The sequence below is a fragment of the Pleurodeles waltl genome, chromosome 7 (assembly GCF_031143425.1).
Source record: "Pleurodeles waltl isolate 20211129_DDA chromosome 7, aPleWal1.hap1.20221129, whole genome shotgun sequence".
Lineage (NCBI taxonomy): Eukaryota > Metazoa > Chordata > Amphibia > Caudata > Salamandridae > Pleurodeles > Pleurodeles waltl.
This window is the reverse complement of record NC_090446.1, coordinates 10816062-10840005: the sequence shown is the minus strand read 5'-3', so window position 1 is coordinate 10840005 and position 23944 is coordinate 10816062. Positions and strand designations below refer to the sequence as shown.

The following is a 23944-nucleotide window of genomic DNA, read 5'->3' as shown; positions in this document are numbered from 1 at the left end:
TCCAGGTTCTACCGTCCGGTATCTCGAGGGAATGCCCTGTTGATCGACTGGTCAGGGACATTTCTTTACGCTTTTCCGCCGATTCCCCTCATTCCGGCAGTGATCAGCAAACTTTACAGATCCAGGACCAGAATGATTCTTATAGCGCCGCAATGGCCCCGACAGTTCTGGTACACGGATCTCCTCAACCTGTCGGAAGAACCTCACAGGAGGCTGCCGTGCAGACCGGATCTTCTGAGCAGAATGGAGGGCAGGATTCTACATCCCAACCTACCCTCTCTGAGCTTAACAGCATGGCTCCTGAATTCCTGCAGTATGGGCACCTAGGACTCTCGCAGGAGTGCATGAGCATCTTGAAAGAGTCCAAACGACCTTCCACGCGGCGTTCCTACGCTTTTAAGTGGAAGAGATTCTACATCTGGTGCTGTCAGCAAGGTCATAATCCCATACGGGCGCAGGAGGATGTCATACTGTCCTATTTGCTTCATCTAGCGAAGTCCGGTCTGCAGGTATCATCTATTAAGGTACATTTGTCTGCTATTACTGCCTATCGCAAATCGCCTTCTCAGGAATCCTTCTTTACAAAACCTGTAGTCAAGGATTTCTTAGAAGGTTTGAAGAAAGTTTTTCCGCCAATTCGGAGGCCTTCTCCTCCATGGGAACTGAACATAGTCCTGGCAAAACTTATGGGCCCTCCTTTCGAGCCTATCCATAAGGCCTCTTTACAACACCTTACGTGGAAGACGGCTTTTCTAGTGGCCATTACTTCAGCGAGGAGGGTCAGTGAAATCCAGGCCTTGTCTGCAAAAGAACCGTACACGGTTTTTCATGACAATAGAGTGGTTCTACGAACTCACCCATCTTTCCTTCCGAAGGTGGTGTCAGTATTCCATATTAATCAGACCATAACTTTACCGACGTTCTTTCCCAATCCGGAGACTCCGGCAGAGAAAGCATTGTACTCATTAGACTTGAAAAGAGTGCAGAAATTTTATCTGGACAAGACAAAATCGATTAGACACTCTAACCGCTTGTTTGTAAACTATGGTCATTTAAGGACAGGAGAGGCAGCTTCTAAGCGAACAATATCAAGATGGATAGTTTCTTGCATTGTTAATACTTACCAGCTAGCTAATAGACAATTGCTAGCGCGGCCTAGAGCGCATTCCACAAGGGGTAAAGCGGCTACTGCTGCTCTCCTTAACAATGTTCCGATATCTGAGATTTGTAAAGCTGCTACATGGAAGTCTGTCCATACGTTTACAAGACATTATTGTTTAGACTCAGATGCAAGAGCGGATGCCCAAGTGGGGCAGGCCTCTCTAAGAAATCTATTTGCGTAAGACATATCTATTCCTGCACTTCTATCGGACAGTCCGCTGGGTTTAGGGATGGGCTTGCTAATCTATTCAATGTTTATGACTATTGATGAGGATTCCCTGGAAGAGAAGGATAAGTTACTTACCTGTAAATCCTAGTTCTCTTCCAGGGGTATCCTCATCAAAGTCATAAACAACCCACCCTCCTCCCCGGACGCACGTCTCCTAGAAGTGCAGGACAGACTGTGTTTTGAATCAGTTATACAAATTGTCACCGTAAAAAGAACTGACCTAACTGTGAACCAACTGTCATCTTTCCTTCACCCCTGAGGCATGGTGGGATACTGGAGGTGCTATGGGTCTTAAAGGCACGGTGCCAAAGTTTTTATGGTTCTCCTGTGTTAACCTGCATGCAGCCTATTGGCTAAGAATGCTTCTGTGTTTTTCAATGCAGTGTTTTTCTATTTTTTCTCTAGAGTTTGCTACTGCTCACTTCACTAAGCCTAGTTTTAGGAGCTTGGGTACATATGTATGCTCTATTGTAGTATTTAATATTAAAAAAAAAAAATAAAAAAAAAAACTTCTTAGAAATAAAGCATTTTTAGCCTGTTTTTAACATGATAGCCTGCATGATTATTTTTTACACATGTATGATATGTGTATATTTGATATATGCTCCAGGGTCCCCGCACAAGGGCGGGAATATTCAATGTTTATGATTTTGATGAGGATACCCCTGGAAGAGAACTAGGATTTACAGGTAAGTAACTTATCCTTCTCTTCCAGGGGATCCTCATCAATAGTCATAAACATTGAATATTCCCGCCCTTGTGCGGGGACCCCGGAGCATATATATAAAATACATACATATTATCATGTGTAAAACAGCAATGCAGGCTATAATCATAAATAGGCTAAAATGCTTTATTTCTATGAAGTTTTTTTTTTTTTTTTTTTATATTATAAAATCACAATAGATCATAAATATCTACCTAAGCCCCCAAAAACTGGACTTAGGGAAGTAAACAGCAGTAAATAGCAGAGAAAAATAGAAAAAAACTACATTGAAAAACAATGAAGCATTCTTAGCCAATAGGCTGCATGCAGGTTAACACAGGAGAACCATAAAAACTTTGGCACCGTGCCTTTAAGACCCTGAGCACCTCCAGTATCCCACCATGCCTCAGGGGTGAAGGGAAGGTGACAGTTGGTTCACAGTTAGGTCAGTTCTTTTTTCCGGCTTCTTCTGAGAGGATCCTGGAGCATTGAGCTCTCAGTTTTTCTGAGTTTTTCTTCAGAAAAATCCTTAAAAATAGTGTTTTTCCTATTTACTCGACAGATAACATCTTTTGTCTGAGTTTGGAAGTCTTTTTTGACAGAAAATGCCATCTCTTTTTGTAAAATGTCCTTCTTGTGGGAAGAAGAAAGCCCAGTTAGACCCACACTCTCTGTGTATTGTCTGCCTGCCACAGAGTCACTGTCCTGACACCTGCAAGTATTGTAAGAACATGTCAAGGAGGACTCTCAAAGACAGAGAGAAGATCAGGCTACATGGGCTTCAGGAGAGGAAAAAGTCAACATCCTCTTCACTTCCCAGACCTACAGCAGAAGGAATGGCCCGATCGACGTCGACAGGTAGGATTGTACCTGTTTGTTCTCCATCGACGTCATCGGCACCACCGTCTCACCGGCATAGATCGCCGTCGACGGCGACCAGACCGACGTCGAGGGACAAAACGTCGAAGCATGGACACAGGGGTACATCTCCGTCGACGGCAGGCCGCCGTTCGGCGTCGAGCCATCTCCGGCGCTCCCGTTCGCCGTTGAGAACGTCTCACCCCTTGGCGTCGAAGGACACGACACCAAAAACACCTCGACGGCATGAACATCCGCCGTCGACCACTCGCCACTCAACGTCGAGACACACGACGGCGAGTAGGTCCAGGTCCCGCGATAGGCGATCGGCGTCAAGACACTCGACGGCAAGACCTCCGACGTCAAGACCTTCGACGTCGAGAACAGATCAGCCATCGCAACCTTCGACGTCGAGGATGCAATCGACATCGACACAACCTTCAGCTGTGTCACAGGCAGTAGAGCCAGCGGACAAAGCTCCCTCACCGGTGGTCTCTATAAGGAGTGCATCATCCCATTCCAGAGCATCGGGGCATGTTTCTCCCATCACTCTATCACCCAGATGGTTAGAGAGCCTGAATAGACCGGCAGCATCCCCGGATTCACAATACTCTAGGATGTATTCTCCTACTGCCTCATTACCGAGAACGCCATCGCCTACAGCTAGAGCAGGACGGGCTCGTTCTGCTTCTCGTCAGCCGACCACAAGACCTGCACACTCTGCTACAGCCTCTCGGAGCAGGTCCCGTTCCCGAAGGAGAACCAGGTCACGAACACCACGCAGAAGATCACCTTCTTGGTCTTCTTCAGGATCGTCTGTTGGGCGCTACTCCCCCACACTCACAGATTCTCCACCTGCTAGGATTTCCCCGGTGGATGATATCACCACTTTTAATGAGGTTCTTCTAAGGGGAGCGCAGAAGCTAAATATTGAGGTACCGGAGCCGGCCACCTCATCCTCAGTTATCTTTGAGACCCTACAACACAGATCAGTCTCGAGAAAACTGCTGCCACTAGTACCGGGTTTGCTGCAACCGACTATGGACACTTTTCTGTCTCCAGCCACTCTCAAGTCTGCCCCGGCTAGGATTCAAAAGAAATACAAAGCTCCGGAACAAGATCCTTTATTCCTGCGGAAGGATCCGCCACCGGACTCTGTGATCTTAGCCGCAGCCAGAAAAACACACTCTGTGGCATCATCTTCCACAGTCCCCCCGGATAAGGAGAGCAGACACCTAGACTCTCTGGGGAGAAAGATGTGCGGTACGGCGGCATCTGCTATGAAGGTCTCCAGCGCCTCAGCACTTCTGGGCAGATATGACCGCTCTCTGTGGGACTCACTCCACAGATTTACAGAAAAGTTGCCCAGGGAAGATAGACAGGACTTCCAGGAAATCTTGCAGGAAGGGGGCCTAGTATCTAACCAGGTCATCAGCGCGGCGGCGGACGGGGCGGATTTGGCTGCGCATGGGTATGCGCACGGAATCTGCGCTAGGAGGTCTTCCTGGCTACGGCTCACGGGTCTGAAACAGGAAGCACAGCAGCGCATTTTGAACCTCCCATTCAGCGGGAGTTCGTTGTTCGGTACCCACGCGGATGAAGAGATGGCCCGAATGAAAACGGAAGTCGACACGATGAGGGCAGTGGGCCTGGAACGTAAAAAAGACTTCAGGCGGAGGTACAGGCCGTATGACAGACGACCATTCCAGCAGAGGGTTCAAACCCCTCACTGGTCTCAAAGGCCACAACAATGACAGGGACGTCCCCTGTTTCAGGCACGTAGACCCACAAGAGACAGAGGGTCAAGTAGACCTCAACAGTCTACAGCAAAGACACCATCAAAGCAATGAGGCATTGCTTCCCTCAGCACTGTGCACCACTCCAGTGGGGGGAAGTGTTACGCATCATCTTCGCGAGTGGCACTCAATCACAAAAGACAAATGGGTGCTCAATATTGTCGAACATGGCTATTCTCTCCTTTTCAAAAAACCTCCTCCACACTTGCCGCCAGCAAGGTGTTTTCCTTCTCATCTCAGCCTGCTACGCAAGGAAGTTCTCGCACTCCTACAAAAGAAAGCTGTAGAAAAGGTTCCTCCGGCACAAAAAGGAAAAGGGGTGTACTCCCGTTACTTTCTGGTGGCGAAAAAAGGTCAACAGGGCCTCTTCAGGCCAATTCTGGACTTACGGCTCCTGAACAAGTACATAAGAAAACAAAAGTTCAGGATGCTAGCCCTTCACCAGATTGTCCCGCAACTGCATCAGGGAGACTGGATGTGCTCCATCGACCTACAGGATGCATATTTTCACATCCCAATAGCAACCAAACATCGGAAATTTTTACGTTTCCAGATAGCGTCACAGCACTACCAATTCAGAGTCCTTCCATTCGGCCTGAAGTCTGCACCCCGAGTCTTTTCAAAATGTGTAGCAGTGGTAGCGGCACACCTTCGAAGACAAAAAATATTCGTCTACCCCTACCTGGACGACTGGCTAGTGAAGGCCTCATCTCCGGATCAGGCGAGAAAACATCGAGATATCGTTCTAAGAACTTTCGAGTCTCTAGGTCTTCAAATCAACCACGACAAGTCAACCTTGATTCCAACACAAAACCTCCACTACCTGGGAGCGATACTAAACACAGAGCTCCAAAGAGTGTATCCTTCGGAGGAACGACTTTTATCAATCCACAGGAAGTGTCAACAAATATTAACAGCCGATGCACCTACAGCTCGTCAGGTGACATCGCTTCTGGGCTCCATGGCTTCATGCATCTTCATTGTCCCGAATGCCAGGCTACGCATGAGGCCCCTTCAGGAGGCATTAGAGAACAATTGGAGCCAAAAGACTGGTCACTGGGAGGACAGAGTTCGACTACCAGCAGTGGCTTTTCAATCACTACAATGGTGGATGCACAGACCTCACCTGTCGATAGGTTCTCCGTTTCACCAGACAATTCCAGTCGACACTCTGGTAACGGATGCGTCTCTTCAGGGTTGGGGTGCTCATCTGGGTTCCTTCCAAGCTCAGGGTCTGTGGTCCGACAAGGAAAAGAACTATCACATAAATCTACTGGAACTCAGAGCAGTCCATCTGGCTCTCAAATCTTTCTCTCCATTGGTTCAGGGGAAATCTATCCTAATTCAGACAGACAATACAACCACAATGTATTACCTGAACAAACAGGGGGGAACAAGATCACTACCTCTGTCTCGAGAATCCCAAACGATATGGCATTGGCTCCTGGCCAGGGGAATGTCTATCACAGCGGTACACCTGCCAGGTCAGCAAAACGTAGAGGCAAATTTCCTGAGCAGACATCTGGAAGACGCGCACGACTGGGTGCTACACGACGAAGTCGTCGAGGACATCTTCGGTCAATGGGGTCGACCTCAGTTGGATCTCTTTGCAGACGAAACAAACAAGAAATGCCCAGACTTCGCATCCAGGTTCTGCCGTCCGGGATCTCAAGGGAATGCCCTGTTGATCAACTGGTCAGGGACATTTCTCTACGCCTTTCCACCGATTCCCCTCATACCGGCAGTAATCAACAAATTTTACAACTCCAGAACCAGAATGATTCTGATAGCGCCACAATGGCCCCGCCAATTCTGGTACACGGACCTACTCAACTTATCGGAAAGACCTCACAGGAGGTTGCCGTGCAGACCGGATCTCCTGAGCAGAATGGAAGGCAGAATCCTACATCCCAACCTTCCCTCTCTGAGCTTGACAGCATGGCTCCTGAATTCCTACAGTATGGGCACCTAGGGCTCTCACAGGAGTGCATGAGCATCTTGAAAGAGTCAAAACGACCTTCCACGCGGCGTTCTTACGCTTTTAAGTGGAAGAGATTTTACATCTGGTGCTCTCAACAAGGTATAAATCCCATACGAGCTCAGGAGGACGTCATACTATCCTATTTACTTCATCTGGCGAAGTCTGGTCTGCAGGTATCTTCTATTAAGGTTCATTTGTCTGCAATTACAGCGTATCGCAAGTCGCCTTCTCAGGAATCCTTCTTTACGATACCTGTAGTCAAGGATTTTTTAGAAGGCTTGAAAAAGGTTTTTCCTCCCATTCGGAGACCTTCTCCTCCATGGGAACTGAATGTAGTCCTGTCAAAACTTATGGGCCCTCCTTTTGAACCTATCCACAAGGCCTCTTTACAGCACCTTACGTGGAAGACGGCTTTTTTGGTGGCCATTACTTCAGCGAGGAGGGTCAGCGAAATTCAGGCTCTGTCTTGCAGAGAACCGTACACGGTTTTTCACGATAATAGAGTGGTTCTGCGAACTCACCCATCTTTCCTTCCGAAGGTGGTGTCAGAATTCCATATCAATCAGACTATATCTTTACCGACTTTCTTTCCCAAGCCGGAGACTCCGGCTGAGAAAGCATTGCACTCCTTAGACTTGAAAAGAGTGCTGAAATTCTATTTGGACAAAACAAAACCGATTAGACATTCTAACCATTTGTTTCTAAATTATGGTCATTTAAGAACAGGAGAGGCAGCGTCTAAAGGAACGATATCAAGATGGATTGTGTCTTGTATTGTTAACTCTTACCAACTGGCTAATAAGAGATTACTGGCTAGGCCAAGAGCGCATTCCACAAGGGGAAAAGCGGCTACTGCTGCCCTCCTTAACAATGTACCAATTTCCGAGATTTGTAAGGCTGCTACATGGAAGTCTGTGCATACCTTTACTAAGCATTACTGTTTAGACTCGGATGCAAGAGCGGATGCCCAGGTGGGGCAGGCCTCTCTTAGAAATCTATTTGCATGAATATATATCTTTTCCTGCACTTCTTTCAGACAGTCCGCAGAGTTTAGGGATGGGCTTGCTAATCTATTCAATGTTTATGACTATTGATGAGGATCCCCTGGAAGAGAAGGATAAGTTACTTACCTGTAAATCCTAGTTCTCTTCCAGGGGTATCCTCATCAAAGTCATAAACAACCCACCCTCCTCCCCGGACTCAAGTCTCCTGGAAGTGCAGGACAGATTATCTTTCTGATCAGTTACACAGATTGTCACCGTAAAAAAGTACTGACCTAACTGTGAACCAACTGTCACCTTCCCTTCACCCCTGAGGCATGGTGGGATACTGGAGGTGCTCAGGGTCTTAAAGGCACGGTGCCAAAGTTTTTATGGTTCTCCTGTGTTAACCTGCATGCAGCCTATTGGCTAAGAATGCTTCATTGTTTTTCAATGTAGTTTTTTTCTATTTTTCTCTGCTATTTACTGCTGTTTACTTCCCTAAGTCCAGTTTTTGGGGGCTTAGGTAGATATTTATGATCTATTGTGATTTTATAATATAAAAAAAAAAAAAAAAAAAACTTCATAGAAATAAAGCATTTTAGCCTATTTATGATTATAGCCTGCATTGCTGTTTTACACATGATAATATGTATGTATTTTATATATATGCTCCGGGGTCCCCGCACAAGGGCGGGAATATTCAATGTTTATGACTTTGATGAGGATACCCCTGATAGAGAACTAGGATTTACAGGTAAGTAACTTATCCTTCCTGCCCCTTTCTGTGCTTCCCACCAACCTCCTAAATTGACCCCTGTAGAGGAGCTAGCTGCCTTGTCCTTCCCAACAACAATTTATCCAGGCACCCACCCCAGACAGCAGGCTCAAAAAGCACAGGCAAGGGTTCTCTGCAACTCCCCAAAATTGACAGATACAGTGTCTGAGAAGCAGTAGGCCTGGGCAGCGTACTCCTTGAGAGTTTTCATACTGGCATTGCACAGTGCATTGTTTCACATTCTTGTCTTTGTTTTACCTGTGCTCTCAATGTTGTTGAATAATACATGCTTATTCCTGGGAAAGGAGGCATCCAAGGAAAAACCTAACACATCATTGTGAAAGAGCACCGACGTAGTCGGCAGGATTTGAACCTGTGCGGGGACACCTCAATGGATTTCGAGTCCATCGCCTTAACCACTCGGCCACGACTACTCACAATGGTTGGCTGCCACTTGAGCTGAGGTTCTCACTCTCACAGCAGTCTTTTTCTTTCCCTCAGTTCACTCTGCTCCACTGCCTTCCCATCTTTGCCTATCCGTTCTACTGCAAAAAACACACTCGGTCCATACCTGCATACTGACGTGACTCAAAGGCACTATTATAAAGTTCATGTTCCTGGCCAGAGAAAAGCAAAATGGAGGTTGTAAAAGAATGCAGTTATGACACTTTAGGAAAATAATGACACTGTTAGACGCCACAATAATGCTACTTCCTTCATGCATCTGATACCTCAGATGGAACTTACTGGCGAGATGATATCTGAAGTTCTTTCCCAATCTCCTTGGCTATTACTCGACATGTGTCTTCTCGACAGCTGGGGTGCACAAGTGGCAGGAGTGCCAGACAGGTAGTCTCATGCCTTCTCCGGCCACTCTTTTGATCCCATTCCCTGCCCAGTGTTTCGCCTTCCTTAGCTCTATTGAGACTGATAGCTATATTCGGCCTGCTTGTGCAGATGCCATTTAATATGAAGTATAAAATATCACCAAAGGTGAAGTAGCACGTAGTCGGCTGGATTTGAACCTACGCGGGGAGACCCCAATGGATTTCAAGTCCATCACCTTAACCACTCGGCCACGACTACTTGCTTAAAGCTATGGTCCATTTTCAACGTAGCTCGTTTCTATTTCTGCTGGTGGTCTAGCCTCTGGACAGAAGCAGTCCTTTTCTAGAGAGGAAGGCCACAATGGCAAAAGTTTGAGCCCTCCCAGGTCGCAGACCCTTTTAGTCCTGCTTTTGGAGCCCGCATTTATGCCAGAAGGTATTTCAAAGAATTATGGGAAAATACTGTTCACAAAAGGGACAGCGTAGTTGGCAGGATTCGAACCTGCGCGGGGATACCCCAATGGATTTCTAGTCCATCGCCTTAACCACTCGGCCACAACTACCCACACAAGTGAATCTCAACAGGGCACTTTACCTCCATCCGTAGTCTTTTTTCTTTCCGTTCACTGGACCATTTTCCCTGCTCTCCTATACATCATTCCTATTCCACAGAAGACTTTCTAAAGCATCTCAAGCTAAAAGCAGGCATGCATATGAAATTAGCACTCCTTGTATGTTCATGTTTTGAGACGGGGGAAAAAAATCAGGCCGGAAGAGGTGGTAGCTTTAACGTCAGGGAGATGGCAGCCACGATAGGCACCATTGCAAAACTTCTGTCTTGGAGGCCATGAATGGACTCCACAGAGAGACGGGTTGGTCTTTATAGGTATGAAAAGAAGTGCCTCGTCCAATCTAGGGCCTGAGGCTACGTGTTTCCTGAGCTGAATTCTCCTTGGAGGAGAAAGGGAGCGTTCAGTTTCTCCGCAGACTAGTGCCTGACAGGTGAGGGAGGGGGAGCAGGATGCATTTGGCCTGGGTTCATATCTTTCTTCTGTGGCTTTAATGGTCTTTGCTTCATATTCTGTTTTACTGACTGCTTTGCATAGAGGCTGCTCCCTTGTTCTCCCACGCAGGAGGCCCTGAAGAGGAATCCCAAAAATGTCATCTGACGTAGTCGGCAGGATTTGAACATACTCGTGGAGACGCCAAATGATATCTAGTGCATCGCCTTAACCACTTGGTAACGACTACTTGGCTTTGCAAGCGGTGCCCCTGTCAACATAGCCCTTCATGTCTTCACAGGCAACCTCACTGGCTCCAGTCATTCCGCTCTGCTCCTTCCTCTTCCTCAGAAATCCTTTGCACTGGCAAGGTGCTTCTCAAAAAACAAATATAGGCACTCCTGCCAATCCACAAGTATTCCGAAGGCTTTGCTGAGGCCCTCTGCAGCCCTTCTTCTTTACAGCACATCAACTGCTGACCTTTGTTGGCCCTAAGGCTTCTGCTTCCATATTGGAGTCATCCCAGGCTTTGGTGATCCCAGCCGTCAGCCCAGCACCTCAGTTGAGCCTTTGAAAGGCTGTCAGGCCCTGCTCCTCTTTCTGTCTTGATATTCTAGCCACATTACTTAATAGGTGAGTGGAGGCGGGCCCAAGAGAGGGTAGTCTCTATGCAAATGAAGTGCTTGGGCATACCTGGGAGTGTCCTTCTGCAAGCCATTCAGCCTCCTGGCTGGTGGCAGGTTTGTTGAGGAGAGCAAGGCCGTGTTGGGCCAGTCCCAAAGCAAAGGCGAGCTCCTTCAGCAGGAGTCCATTTATGCAAGGGACCCTAAGTTACTCAGCATATATAATAATCACCTTTAGCCCTTATAGAGAGGTTTTGGCAGATCGTGGCCAAAGGGGCGGTGGGGTCAGAAGGCTCAGGGTAAGGGCCTCAGTAGCCTCACCTCTCTTGTTGCCCTAGGTTGCACTGTGGTCTGGGACCTGTCCAAACGCCAATCCTTTTTAACCACACCTGCAGCTCTGCCTAGGCCGAGAAGCAACAGCAGAGAGCTTCCTTCTCTTCCAGGGGATCCTCATCAATAGTCATAAACATTGAATATTCCCGCCCTTGTGCGGGGACCCCGGAGCATATATCAAATATACACATATCATACATGTGTAAAAAATAATCATGCAGGCTATCATGTTAAAAACAGGCTAAAAATGCTTTATTTCTATGAAGTTTTTTTTTATTTTTTATTTTTTTTTATATTAAATACTACAATAGAGCATAAATATGTACCCAAGCTCCTAAAACTAGGCTTAGTGAAGTGAGCAGTAGCAAACTCTAGATAAAAAGTAGAAAAAACTGCATTGAAAAACACAGAAGCATTCTTAGCCAATAGGCTGCATGCAGGTTAACACAGGAGAACCATAAAAACTTTGGCACCGTGCCTTTAAGACCCTGAGCACCTCCAGTATCCCACCATGCCTCAGGGGTGAAGGAAAGGTGACAGTTGGTTCACAGTTAGGTCAGTTCTTTTTTCCGGCTTCTTCTGAGAGGATCCTGGAGCATTAAGCTCTCAGTTTTTCTGAGTTTTTCTCAGAAAAATTCTTTAAAAAAGCGTTTTTTCACTTTTCACTCGACAAATAATATCTTTGTCTGAGCTAGGAAGGTTTTTTCTGACAGAAAAATGCCTTCTCTTTTTGTCAAATGCCCTGCTTGTGGGAAGAAGAAGGCCCAGTCAGATCCCCACTCTCTGTGCATAGTGTGCCTGCCTCAGAGTCACTGCCCTGACACTTGTAAGTACTGCAAGAACATGTCTAGGAGGACTCTGAAAGACAGAGAGAAGATCGGCTTCATGGGCTTCAGGAGAGGAAAAGAACATCATCTTCCTCACTTCCCAGACAGCCAGAAGGCCATTCTCAGGAGAGAATGGCCCGGTCGACGTCGACAGGTAGGAAAGTGCCTGTTTGTTCACCGTCGACGTCGTCGCTACCACCGTCTCACCGGCATAGATTGCCGTCGACGGCGACACATCCGACGTCGAAGGAAACGGCTTTGTGGGAACATCAGAGCAGGGGCAGGTCTCCGTCGACGGCAACCCGCCGATCGACGTCGACCCATCGCCGGCGTGCCCGGTCGCCGCCAAAGGCTGTGCGCCCCCCGACGTCAGGACACACGACGTCGAGATCACTACGACGGCACGAGGAACATCCGCCGTCGACCTCCCATCGCTCCACGTCGAGGCACACGACGGAGAGCAGGTCGAGGTCCAAGGAGCGTCGTTCGACGTCAAGGCACTCGACGTCGAGGCCCTCAACGTCGAGGCAGGACCAACCGGCTGGGCGCCCTTCGACGTCAAAACAACCATCGACGTCGACGCAGGTTTTGCCTGTCCCACAGGGAGCAGAACATCGCCCCACGCCAGACAAGGCGCCATCTCCAGTGGTCTCCATACCGAGCGACTCTTCTCGGTCAAGAGCGGCATCATCTGGGCATGTCTCGCCCATCAATCTATCTCCGAGATGGCTGGAGAGCCTCAACAGACCAGCGGCCTCCCCAGATTCGCAGTATTCGCGAATGTATTCACCTACTGCCTCCCTGCCAAGAACGCCATCACCGACAGCCAGGGCAGAACGGGCTCGTTCAGCTCCTCGCCAACCGACCGCGAGGCCTAGACGCTCTGCTACAGCGTCTCGTAGCAGATCTCGCTCTCAACGGAGATCCAGGGCGCGGTCAAGGAGAAGATCACCCTCTTGGTCTTCATCAGGTTCTTCTGTCGGGCGTTACTCACCTACCCTTACAGATTCACCACCTGCTAGAGTCTCACCGGTGGATGATATTACCACATTCAACGAGGTATTGTTAAGAGGAGCGCAGAAACTCAACATAGAGGTTCCAGAACCATCTACCTCCTCATCGATCATCTTTGAGACTCTACAACAGAGATCAGCGTCGAAAAAGTTGCTGCCTCTAGTGCCTGGCTTGCTGCAGCCAACCATGGACACTTTTCTGGCCCCAGCATCGCTTAAGTCTGCCCCGGCTAGGATTCTTAAGAAATACAAGGCTCCAGAACAAGACCCTTTATTCCTTAGAAAGGATCCGCCACCGGACTCGGTGATCATAGCTGCCGCCCGTAAGACCCACTCGGTGGCATCTTTATCCACGGTACCCCCGGATAAAGAGAGCAGGCATCTAGACTCTCTAGGGAGGAAGATATGCGGGACGGCGGCTTCAGCAATGAAGGTCTCCAGTGCGTCTGCGCTCCTGGGCAGGTACGATCGTTCTCTGTGGGATTCCCTCAGTAGATTTACAGAAAAATTGCCCAGAGAAGACAGACAAGATTTCCAGGAGATACTACAAGAAGGATGCCTGGTATCCAACCAGGTTATCAGCGCGGCAGCGGATGGGGCGGATTTGGCTGCTCATGGGTACGCACATGGTATCTGTGCGAGGAGATCTTCCTGGCTGAGGCTCACTGGCTTGAAACAGGAAGCACAACAACGCATCCTGAACCTCCCATTTGCCGGGAACTCTCTATTCGGTGCCCATGCAGACGAAGAGAGGGCCCGCATGAAGACAGAGGTGGATACCTTGAAGGCGGTGGGCCTCGAAAGAAAGAAAGATTTCAGGAGGAGGTACAGGCCTTTCCAGGCGCCCTTTCCAGCAGAGGGTTCAGACCCCTCATTGGGCGCAAAGGTCACAGCAGCGACAGGGACGACCTCTTTTTCAACGAAGAAACACAAGGGAGCGAGGGTCAAGCAGACCTCAACAATCCACTCCAAAAGCACCCACCAAGCAATGAAATCTCGCTTCCCTCGACACTGTACACCACTCCGGTGGGGGGAAGTATTACGGCTTATCTTCACAAGTGGCACTCTATCACAAAAGACAAATGGGTGCTCAATATTGTCGCACATGGCTATTCTCTTCTTTTCAAACAGTCTCCACCACACTTGCCACCAACCAAAGACAATCCATCTCATCTCAGCTTGCTACGCAAGGAGGCTCTCGCCCTCCTAAGAAAGAATGCCATAGAAAAGGTTCCACCTGCACGAAGAGGACAGGGGGTCTACTCCCGTTACTTTCTAGTGGCAAAGAAGGGTCGAGAGGGCGTTTTCAGGCCAATCCTGGATCTACGGCTGCTGAACAAATACATAAGGAAGCAGAAGTTCAGAATGCTAGCGCTCCACCAGATTTTCCCTCAACTGCATCAGGGAGACTGGATGTGCTCCATTGACCTGCAGGATGCGTATTTTCACATCCCAATAGCTCCAAAACATCGAAAATTCCTGCGCTTCCGAGTAGCGTTACAGCATTACCAGTTCAGGGTTCTACCCTTTGGCCTGAAATCTGCCCCAAGAGTTTTCTCGAAATGTATGGCAGTGGTGGCGGCACATCTCCGAAGACAAAGGATATACATATATCCATACCTAGACGACTGGCTACTAAAGGCTTCTTCTCCGGAGCAGGCGAGAAGCCATCGGGACATTGTACTAGGAGTTTGCGAAGCTCTAGGTCTTCAGGTCAATTACCAGAAGTCAACCTTGACTCCAACGCAGAATCTTCACTACCTAGGAGCTATCATAAGCACAGAACTACAAAAAGTGTATCCTTCGGAGGAACGACTATCCTCAATAAACAAGAAGTGCCAGGACCTGTTGAGAGCCAGCGCACCTATGGCACGTCAGGTGACATCACTACTGGGCTCTATGGCATCGTGCATTTTTATTGTCCCAAATGCCAGACTCCACATGAGACCCCTCCAAGAGGCATTGGAGACCAACTGGAGGCAGAGAACAGGTCGCTGGGAGGACACGGTGCGGCTACCGGAGGTAGCACTTCAGTCATTGAGATGGTGGATGCACAGACCTCACCTGTCAGTGGGTGCTCCGTTTCACCAGGTGCTTCCATCCGACACCCTAGTAACGGATGCATCTCTTCAGGGATGGGGGGCTCATCTGGGTCCTTTTCAAGCACAGGGTCTGTGGTCAGACAAGGAAAAGCAGTACCACATCAATCTGCTAGAACTCAGAGCGGTCCATCTCGCTCTCAAGTCCTTCATACCGCTAATTCAGGGGAAAACTCTCTTGATACAGACGGACAATACAACCACGATGTATTACTTGAACAAACAGGGGGGAACGAGGTCCCTACCCCTATCGCGAGAGTCCCAAGCGATATGGCATTGGCTCCTGGCCAGAGGAATGTAAATTACAGCAGTTCACCTGCCAGGTCAGCAGAACGTGGAAGCAGACTTTCTAAGCAGACACCTGGAGGACGTTCACGATTGGGTCCTGCACGGCGAAGTCGCAGAATACATCTTCGCGCAATGGGGTCGGCCTCAACTGGACCTCTTCGCAGACGAAGTAAACAAGAAATGCCCAGACTTCGCATCCAGGTACTACCGTCCGGGATCTCAAGGGAATGCCCTGTTGATCGACTGGTCAGGGACATTTCTTTACGCTTTTCCGCCGATTCCCCTCATTCCGGCAGTGATCAGCAAACTTTACAGATCCAGGACCAGAATGATTCTTATAGCGCCGCAATGGCCCCGACAGTTCTGGTACACGGATCTCCTCAACCTGTCGGAAGAACCTCACAGGAGGCTGCCGTGCAGACCGGATCTTCTGAGCAGAATGGAGGGCAGGATTCTACATCCCAACCTACCCTCTCTGAGTTTAACAGCATGGCTCCTGAATTCCTGCAGTATGGGCACCTAGGACTCTCGCAGGAGTGCATGAGCATCTTGAAAGAGTCCAAACGACCTTCCACGCGGCGTTCCTACGCTTTTAAGTGGAAGAGATTCTACATCTGGTGCTGTCAGCAAGGTCATAATCCCATACGGGCGCAGGAGGATGTCATACTGTCCTATTTGCTTCATCTAGCGAAGTCCGGTCTGCAGGTATCATCTATTAAGGTACATTTGTCTGCTATTACTGCCTATCACAAATCGCCTTCTCAGGAATCCTTCTTTACAAAACCTGTAGTCAAGGATTTCTTAGAAGGTTTGAAGAAAGTTTTTCCGCCAATTCGGAGGCCTTCTCCTCCATGGGAACTGAACATAGTCCTGGCAAAACTTATGGGCCCTCCTTTCGAGCCTATCCATAAGGCCTCTTTACAACACCTTACGTGGAAGACGGCTTTTCTAGTGGCCATTACTTCAGCGAGGAGGGTCAGTGAAATCCAGGCCTTGTCTGCAAAAGAACCGTACACGGTTTTTCATGACAATAGAGTGGTTCTACGAACTCACCCATCTTTCCTTCCGAAGGTGGTGTCAGTATTCCATATTAATCAGACCATAACTTTACCGACGTTCTTTCCCAATCCGGAGACTCCGGCAGAGAAAGCATTGTACTCATTAGACTTGAAAAGAGTGCAGAAATTTTATCTGGACAAGACAAAATCGATTAGACACTCTAACCGCTTGTTTGTAAACTATGGTCATTTAAGGACAGGAGAGGCAGCTTCTAAGCGAACAATATCAAGATGGATAGTTTCTTGCATTGTTAATACTTACCAGCTAGCTAATAGACAATTGCTAGCGCGGCCTAGAGCGCATTCCACAAGGGGTAAAGTGGCTACTGCTGCTCTCCTTAACAATGTTCCGATATCTGAGATTTGTAAAGCTGCTACATGGAAGTCTGTCCATACGTTTACAAGACATTATTGTTTAGACTCAGATGCAAGAGCGGATGCCCAAGTGGGGCAGGCCTCTCTAAGAAATCTATTTGCGTAAGACATATCTATTCCTGCACTTCTATCGGACAGTCCGCTGGGTTTAGGGATGGGCTTGCTAATCTATTCAATGTTTCTGACTATTGATGAGGATCCCCTGGAAGAGAAGGATAAGTTACTTACCTGTAAATCCTAGTTCTCTTCCAGGGGTATCCTCATCAAAGTCATAAACAACCCACCCTCCTCCCCGGACGCACGTCTCCTAGAAGTGCAGGACAGACTGTGTTTTGAATCAGTTATACAAATTGTCACCGTAAAAAGAACTGACCTAACTGTGAACCAACTGTCACCTTTCCTTCACCCCTGAGGCATGGTGGGATACTGGAGGTGCTCAGGGTCTTAAAGGCACGGTGCCAAAGTTTTTATGGTTCTCCTGTGTTAACCTGCATGCAGCCTATTGGCTAAGAATGCTTCTGTGTTTTTCAATGCAGTGTTTTTCTATTTTTTCTCTAGAGTTTGCTACTGCTCACTTCACTAAGCCTAGTTTTAGGAGCTTGGGTACATATGTATGCTCTATTGTAGTATTTAATATTTAAAAAAAAAAAAAAAAAAAAACACTTCTTAGAAATAAAGCATTTTTAGCCTGTTTTTAACATGATAGCCTGCATGATTATTTTTTACACATGTATGATATGTGTATATTTGATATATGCTCCAGGGTCCCCGCACAAGGGCGGGAATATTCAATGTTTATGACTTTGATGAGGATACCCCTGGAAGAGAACTAGGATTTACAGGTAAGTAACTTATCCTTCCTGCCCCTTTCTGTGCTTCCCACCAACCTCCTAAATTGACCCCTGTAGAGGAGCTAGCTGCCTTGTCCTTCCCAACAACAATTTATCCAGGCACCCACCCCAGACAGCAGGCTCAAAAAGCACAGGCAAGGGTTCTCTGCAACTCCCCAAAATAGACAGATACAGTGTCTGAGAAGCAGTAGGCCTGGGCAGCGTACTCCTTGAGAGTTTTCATACTGGCATTGCACAGTGCATTGTTTCACATTCTTGTCTTTGTTTTACCTGTGCTCTCAATGTTGTTGAATAATACATGCTTATTCCTGGGAAAGGAGGCATCCAAGGAAAAACCTAACACATCATTGTGAAAGAGCACCGACGTAGTCGGCAGGATTTGAACCTGTGCGGGGACACCTCAATGGATTTCGAGTCCATCGCCTTAACCACTCGGCCACGACTACTCACAATGGTTGGCTGCCACTTGAGCTGAGGTTCTCACTCTCACAGCAGTCTTTTTCTTTCCCTCAGTTCACTCTGCTCCACTGCCTTCCCATCTTTGCCTATCCGTTCTACTGCAAAAAACACACTCGGTCCATACCTGCATACTGACGTGACTCAAAGGCACTATTATAAAGTTCATGTTCCTGGCCAGAGAAAAGCAAAAAGGAGGTTGTAAAAGAATGCAGTTATGACACTTTAGGAAAATAATGACACTGTTAACCGCTACAATAAGGTTACTTCCTTCATGCATCTGATACCTCAGATGGAACTTACTGGCGAGATGATAACTGAAGTTCTTTCCCAATCTCCTTGGCTATTACTCGACATGTGTCTTCTCGACAGCTGGGGTGCACAAGTGGCAGGAGTGCCAGACAGGTAGTCTCATGCCTTCTCCGGCCACTCTTTTGATCCCATTCCCTGCCCAGTGTTTCGCCTTCCTTAGCTCTATTGAGACTGATAGCTATATTCGGCCTGCTTGTGCAGATGCCATTTAATATGAAGTATAAAATATCCCCAAAGGTGAAGTAGCACGTAGTCGGCAGGATTTGAACCTACGCGGGGAGACCCCAATGGATTTCAAATCCATCGCCTTAACCACTCGGCCACGAAGACTTGCTTAAAGGTATGGTCCATTTTCAACGTAGCTCGTTTCTATTTCTGCTGGCGGTCTAGCCTCTGGACAGAAGCAGTCCTTTTCTAGAGAGGAAGGCCACAATGGCAAAAGTTTGAGCCCTCCCAGGCCGCTGACCCTATTAGTCCTGCTTTTGGAGCCCGCATTTATGCCAGAAGGTATTTCAAAGAATTATGGGAAAATACTGTTCACAAAAGGGACAGCATAGTTGGTAGGATTCGAACCTGCACGGGGATAACCCAATGGATTTCTAGTCCATCGCCTTAACCACTCGGCCACAACTACCCACACAAGTGAATCTCAACAGGGCACTTTACCTCCATCCGTAGTCTTTTTTCTTTCCGTTCACTGGACCATTTTCCCTGCTCTCCTATACATCATTCCTATTCCACAGAAGACTTTCTAAAGCGTCTCAAGCTAAAAGCAGGCATGCATGTGAAATTAGCACTCCTTGTATGTTCATGTTTTGAGACGGGGGAAAAAAATCAGGCCGGAAGAGGTGGTAGCTTTAACGTCAGGGAGATGGCAGCCACGATAGGCACCATTGCAAAACTTCTGTCTTGGAGGCCATGAATGGACTCCACAGAGAGACGGGTTGGTCTTTACAGGTATGAAAAGAAGTGCCTCGTCCAATCTAGGGCCTGAGGCTAGGCATTTCCTGAGCTGAATTCTCCTTGGAGGAGAGTGGGCGCGTTGAGTTTCTCTGCAGACTAGTGCCTGACAGGTGAGGGAGGGGGAGCAGGATGCATTTGGCCTGGGTTCATATCTTTCTTCTGTGGCTTTAATGGTCTTTGCTTCATATTCTGTTTTACTGACTGCTTTGCATAGAGGCTGCTCCCTTGTTCTCCCACGCAGGAGGCCCTGAAGAGGAATCCCAAAAATGTCATCTGACGTAGTCGGCAGGATTTGAACATACTCGTGGAGACGCCAAATGATATCTAGTCCATCGCCTTAACCACTTGGTAACGACTACTTGGCACTGCAAGCGGTGCCCCTTTCAACATAGCCCTTCATGTCTTCACAGGCAACCTCACTGGCTCCAGTCATTCCGCTCTGCTCCTTCCTCTTCCTCAGCAATCCTTTGCACTGGCAAGGTGCTTCTCAAAAAACAAATATAGGCACTCCTGCCAATCCACAAGTATTCCGAAGGCTTTGCTGAGGCCCTCTGCAGCCCTTCTTCTTTACAGCACATCAACTGCTGACCTTTGTTTGCCCTAAGGCTTCTGCTTCCATATTGGAGTCATCCCAGGCTTTGGTGATCCCAGCCGTCAGCCCAGCACCTCAGTTGAGCCTTTGAAAGGCTGTCAGGCCCTGCTCCTCTTTCTGTCTTGATATTCTAGACACATTACTTAATAGGTGAGTGGAGGCGGGCCCAAGAGAGGGTAGTCTCTATGCAAATGAAGTGCTTGGGCATACCTGGGAGTGTCCTTCTGCAAGCCATTCAGCCTCCTGGCTGGTGGCAGGTTTGTTGAGGAGAGCAAGGCCGTGTTGGGCCAGTCCCAAAGCAAAGGCGAGCTCCTTCAGCAGGAGTCCATTTATGCGAGGGACCCTAAGTTACTCAGGCATATATAATAATCACCTTTAGCCCTTATAGAGAGGTTTTGGCCGATCGGGGCCAAAGGGGCGGTGGGGTCAGAAGGCTCAGGGTAAGGGCCTCAGTAGCCTCACCTCTCTTGTTGCCCTAGGTTGCACTGTGGTCTGGGACCTGGCCAAACGCCAATCCTTTTTAACCACACCTGCAGCTCTGCCTAGGCCGAGAAGCAACAGCAGAGAGCTTCCTTCCTGCCCCTTCCTGTGCTTCCCACCAACCTCCTAAATTGACCCCTGTAGAGGAGCTAGCTGCCTTGTCCTTCCCAACAACAATTTATCCAGGCACTCACCCCAGACAGCAGGCTCGAAAAGCACAGGCAAGGCTTCTCTGCAGCTCCCCAAAATAGACAGATACAGTGTCTGAGAAGCTGTAGGCCTGGGCAGCGTACTCCTTGAGAGTTTTCATGCTGGCATTGCACAGTGCATTGTTTCACATTCTTGTCTTTGTTTTACCTGTGCTCTCAACGTTGTTGAATACTACATGCTTATTCCTGGGAAAGGAGGCATCCAAGGAAAAACCTAACACATCATTTTGAAAGAGCACCGACGCAGTTGGCAGGATTTGAACCTGCGCGGGGACACCCCAATGGATTTCGAGTCCATCGCCTTAACCACTCGGCCACGACTACTCACAAGGGGTGGCTGCCACTTAAGCTGAGGTTCTCACTCTCACAGCAGTCTTTTTCTTTCCCTCAGTTCACTCTGCTCCACTGCCTTCCCATCTTTGCCTATCCGTTCTACTGCAAAAAACACACTCGGTCCATACCTGCATACTGACGTGACTCAAAGGCACTATTATAAAGTTCATGTTCCTGGCCAGAGAAAAGCAAAAAGGAGGTTGTAAAAGAATGCAGTTATGACACTTTAGGAAAATAATGACACTGTCAGACACCCCAATAAGGCTACTTCCTTCATGCATCTGATACCTCAGATGGAACTTACTGGCGAGATGATAACTGAAGTTCTTTCCCAATCTCCTTGGCTATTACTCGACATGTGTCTTCTCGACAGCTGGGGTGCACAAGTGGCAGGAGTGCCAGACAGGTAGTCTCATGCCTTCTCCGGCCACTCTTTTGATCCCATTCCCTGCCCAGTGTTTCGCCTTCCTTAGCTCTATTGAGAGTGATAGCTATATTCGGCCTGCTTGTGCAGATGCCATTTAATATGAAGTATAAAATATCACCACAGGTGAAGTAGCACGTAGTCGGCAGGATTTGAACCTACGCGGGGAGACCCCAATGGATTTCAAGTCCATCGCCTTAACCACTCGGCCACGACTACTTGCTTAAAGCTATGGTCCATTTTCAACGTAGCTCGTTTCTATTTCTGCTGGCGGTCTTGCCTCTGGACAGAAGCAGTCCTTTTCTAGAGAGGAAGGCCACAATGGCAAAAGTTTGAGCCCTCCCAGGCCGCTGACCCTATTAGTCCTGCTTTTGGAGCCCGCATTTATGCCAGAAGGTATTTCAAAGAATTATGGGAAAATACTGTTCACAAAAGGGACAGCGTAGTTGGCAGGATTCGAACCTGCGCGGGGACATACCAATGGATTTTTAGTCCATCGCCTTAACCACTCGGCCACAACTACCCACACAAGTGAATCTCAACAGGGCGCTTTACCTCCACCCGTAGTCTTTTTTCTTTCCGTTCACTGGACCATTTTCCCTGCTCTCCTATACATCATTCCTATTCCACAGAAGACTTTCTAAAGCGTCTCAAGCTAAAAGCAGGCATGCATGTGAAATTAGCACTCCTTGTATGTTCATGTTTTGAGACGGGGGAAAAAAATCAGGCCGGAAGAGGTGGTAGCTTTAACGTCAGGGAGATGGCAGCCACGATAGGCACCATGGCAAAACTTCTGTCTTGGAGGCCATGAATGGACTCCACAGAGAGACGGGTTGGTCTTTACAGGTATGAAAAGAAGTGCCTCGTCCAATCTAGGGCCTGTGGCTAGGCGTTTCCTGAGCTGAATTCTCCTTGGAGGAGAATGGGCGTGTTCAGTTTCTCTGCAGACTAGTGCCTGACAGGTGAGGGAGGGGGAGCAGGATGCATTTGGCCTGGGTTCATATCTTTCTTCTGTGGCTTTAATGGTCTTTGCTTCATGTTCTGTTTTACTGACTGCTTTGCATAGACGCTGCTCCCTTGTTCTCCCACGCAGGAGGCCCTGAAGAGGAATCCCAAAAATGTCATCTGACGTAGTCGGCAGGATTTGAACATACTCGTGGAGACGCCAAATGATATCTAGTCCATCACCTTAACCACTTGGTAACGACTACTTGGCTCTGCAAGCGGTGCCCCTTTCAACATAGCCCTTCATGTCTTCACAGGCAACCTCACTGGCTCCAGTCATTCCGCTCTGCTCCTTCCTCTTCCTCAGCAATCCTTTGCACTGGCAAGGTGCTTTTCAAAAAACAAATATAGGCACTCCTGCCAATCCACAAGTATTCCGAAGGCTTTGCTGAGGCCCTCTGCAGCCCTTCTTCTTTACAGCACATCAACTGCTGACCTTTGTTTGCCCTAAGGCTTCTGCTTCCATATTGGAGTCATCCCAGGCTTTGGTGATCCCAGCCGTCAGCCCAGCACCTCAGTTGAGCCTTTGAAAGGCTGTCAGGCCCTGCTCCTCTTTCTGTCTTGATATTCTAGCCACATTACTTAATAGGTGAGTGGAGGCGGGCCCAAGAGAGGGTAGTCTCTATGCAAATGAAGTGCTTGGGCATACCTGGGAGTGTCCTTCTGCAAGCCATTCAGCCTCCTGGCTGGTGGCAGGTTTGTTGAGGAGAGCAAGGCCGTGTTGGGCCAGTCCCAAAGCAAAGGCGAGCTCCTTCAGCAGGAGTCCAGTTATGCGAGGGACCCTAAGTTACTCAGGCATATATAATAATCACCTTTAGCCCTTATAGAGAGGTTTTGGCCGATCGTGGCCAAAGGGGCGGTGGGGTCAGAAGGCTCAGGGTAAGGGCCGCAGTAGCCTCACCTCTCTTGTTGCTCTAGGTTGCACTGTGGTCTGGGACCTGGCCAAACGCCAATCCTTTTTAACCACACCTGCAGCTCTGCCTAGGCCGAGAAGCAACAGCAGAGAGCTTCCTTCCTGCCCCTTTCTGTGCTTCCCACCAACCTCCTAAATTGACCCCTGTAGAGGAGCTAGCTGCCTTGTCCTTCCCAACAACAATTTATCCAGGCACCCACCCCAGACAGCAGGCTCGAAAAGCACAGGCAACGGTTCTCTGCAGCTCCCCAAAATAGACAGATACAGGGGCATATTTATACTCCGTTTGCGCCGAATTTGCGTCGTTTTTTTCGACGCAAATTAGGCGCAAAACTAACGCCATATTTATACTTTGGCGTTAGACGCGTCTAGCGCCAAAGTATGAGGAAAGAGCGTCATTTTTTTGCGTGAACGCCTTCCTTGCGTTAATGAGATGCAAGGTAGGCGTTCCCGTCTAAAAAAATGACTGCGAC

The 23944-nt window shown here is 48.4% G+C and overlaps 9 non-coding genes across 9 annotated transcripts; all 9 read right to left on the bottom strand.

Annotated features, from left to right (window-relative positions):
- Nucleotides 1-8841: 8841 nt before the first annotated feature.
- On the bottom strand, nt 8842-8923 carry TRNAS-CGA (transfer RNA serine (anticodon CGA)). The gene has a single exon. It is a non-coding gene; the product is annotated as a tRNA-Ser (tRNA).
- A 570-nt stretch (nt 8924-9493) lies between these two features.
- Nucleotides 9494-9575, bottom strand: TRNAS-UGA (transfer RNA serine (anticodon UGA)). The gene has a single exon. It is a non-coding gene; the product is annotated as a tRNA-Ser (tRNA).
- Nucleotides 9576-9797: 222 nt separating this feature from the next.
- TRNAS-AGA (transfer RNA serine (anticodon AGA)) lies at nt 9798-9879 on the bottom strand. The gene has a single exon. It is a non-coding gene; the product is annotated as a tRNA-Ser (tRNA).
- Nucleotides 9880-18148: 8269 nt separating this feature from the next.
- Nucleotides 18149-18230, bottom strand: TRNAS-CGA (transfer RNA serine (anticodon CGA)). The gene has a single exon. It is a non-coding gene; the product is annotated as a tRNA-Ser (tRNA).
- A 570-nt stretch (nt 18231-18800) lies between these two features.
- Nucleotides 18801-18882, bottom strand: TRNAS-UGA (transfer RNA serine (anticodon UGA)). The gene has a single exon. It is a non-coding gene; the product is annotated as a tRNA-Ser (tRNA).
- Nucleotides 18883-19104: 222 nt separating this feature from the next.
- On the bottom strand, nt 19105-19186 carry TRNAS-AGA (transfer RNA serine (anticodon AGA)). Its single transcript has one exon. It is a non-coding gene; the product is annotated as a tRNA-Ser (tRNA).
- Nucleotides 19187-21038: 1852 nt separating this feature from the next.
- TRNAS-CGA (transfer RNA serine (anticodon CGA)) lies at nt 21039-21120 on the bottom strand. The gene has a single exon. It is a non-coding gene; the product is annotated as a tRNA-Ser (tRNA).
- A 570-nt stretch (nt 21121-21690) lies between these two features.
- TRNAS-UGA (transfer RNA serine (anticodon UGA)) lies at nt 21691-21772 on the bottom strand. The gene has a single exon. It is a non-coding gene; the product is annotated as a tRNA-Ser (tRNA).
- A 222-nt stretch (nt 21773-21994) lies between these two features.
- Nucleotides 21995-22076, bottom strand: TRNAF-AAA (transfer RNA phenylalanine (anticodon AAA)). Its single transcript has one exon. It is a non-coding gene; the product is annotated as a tRNA-Phe (tRNA).
- Nucleotides 22077-23944: the final 1868 nt, after the last annotated feature.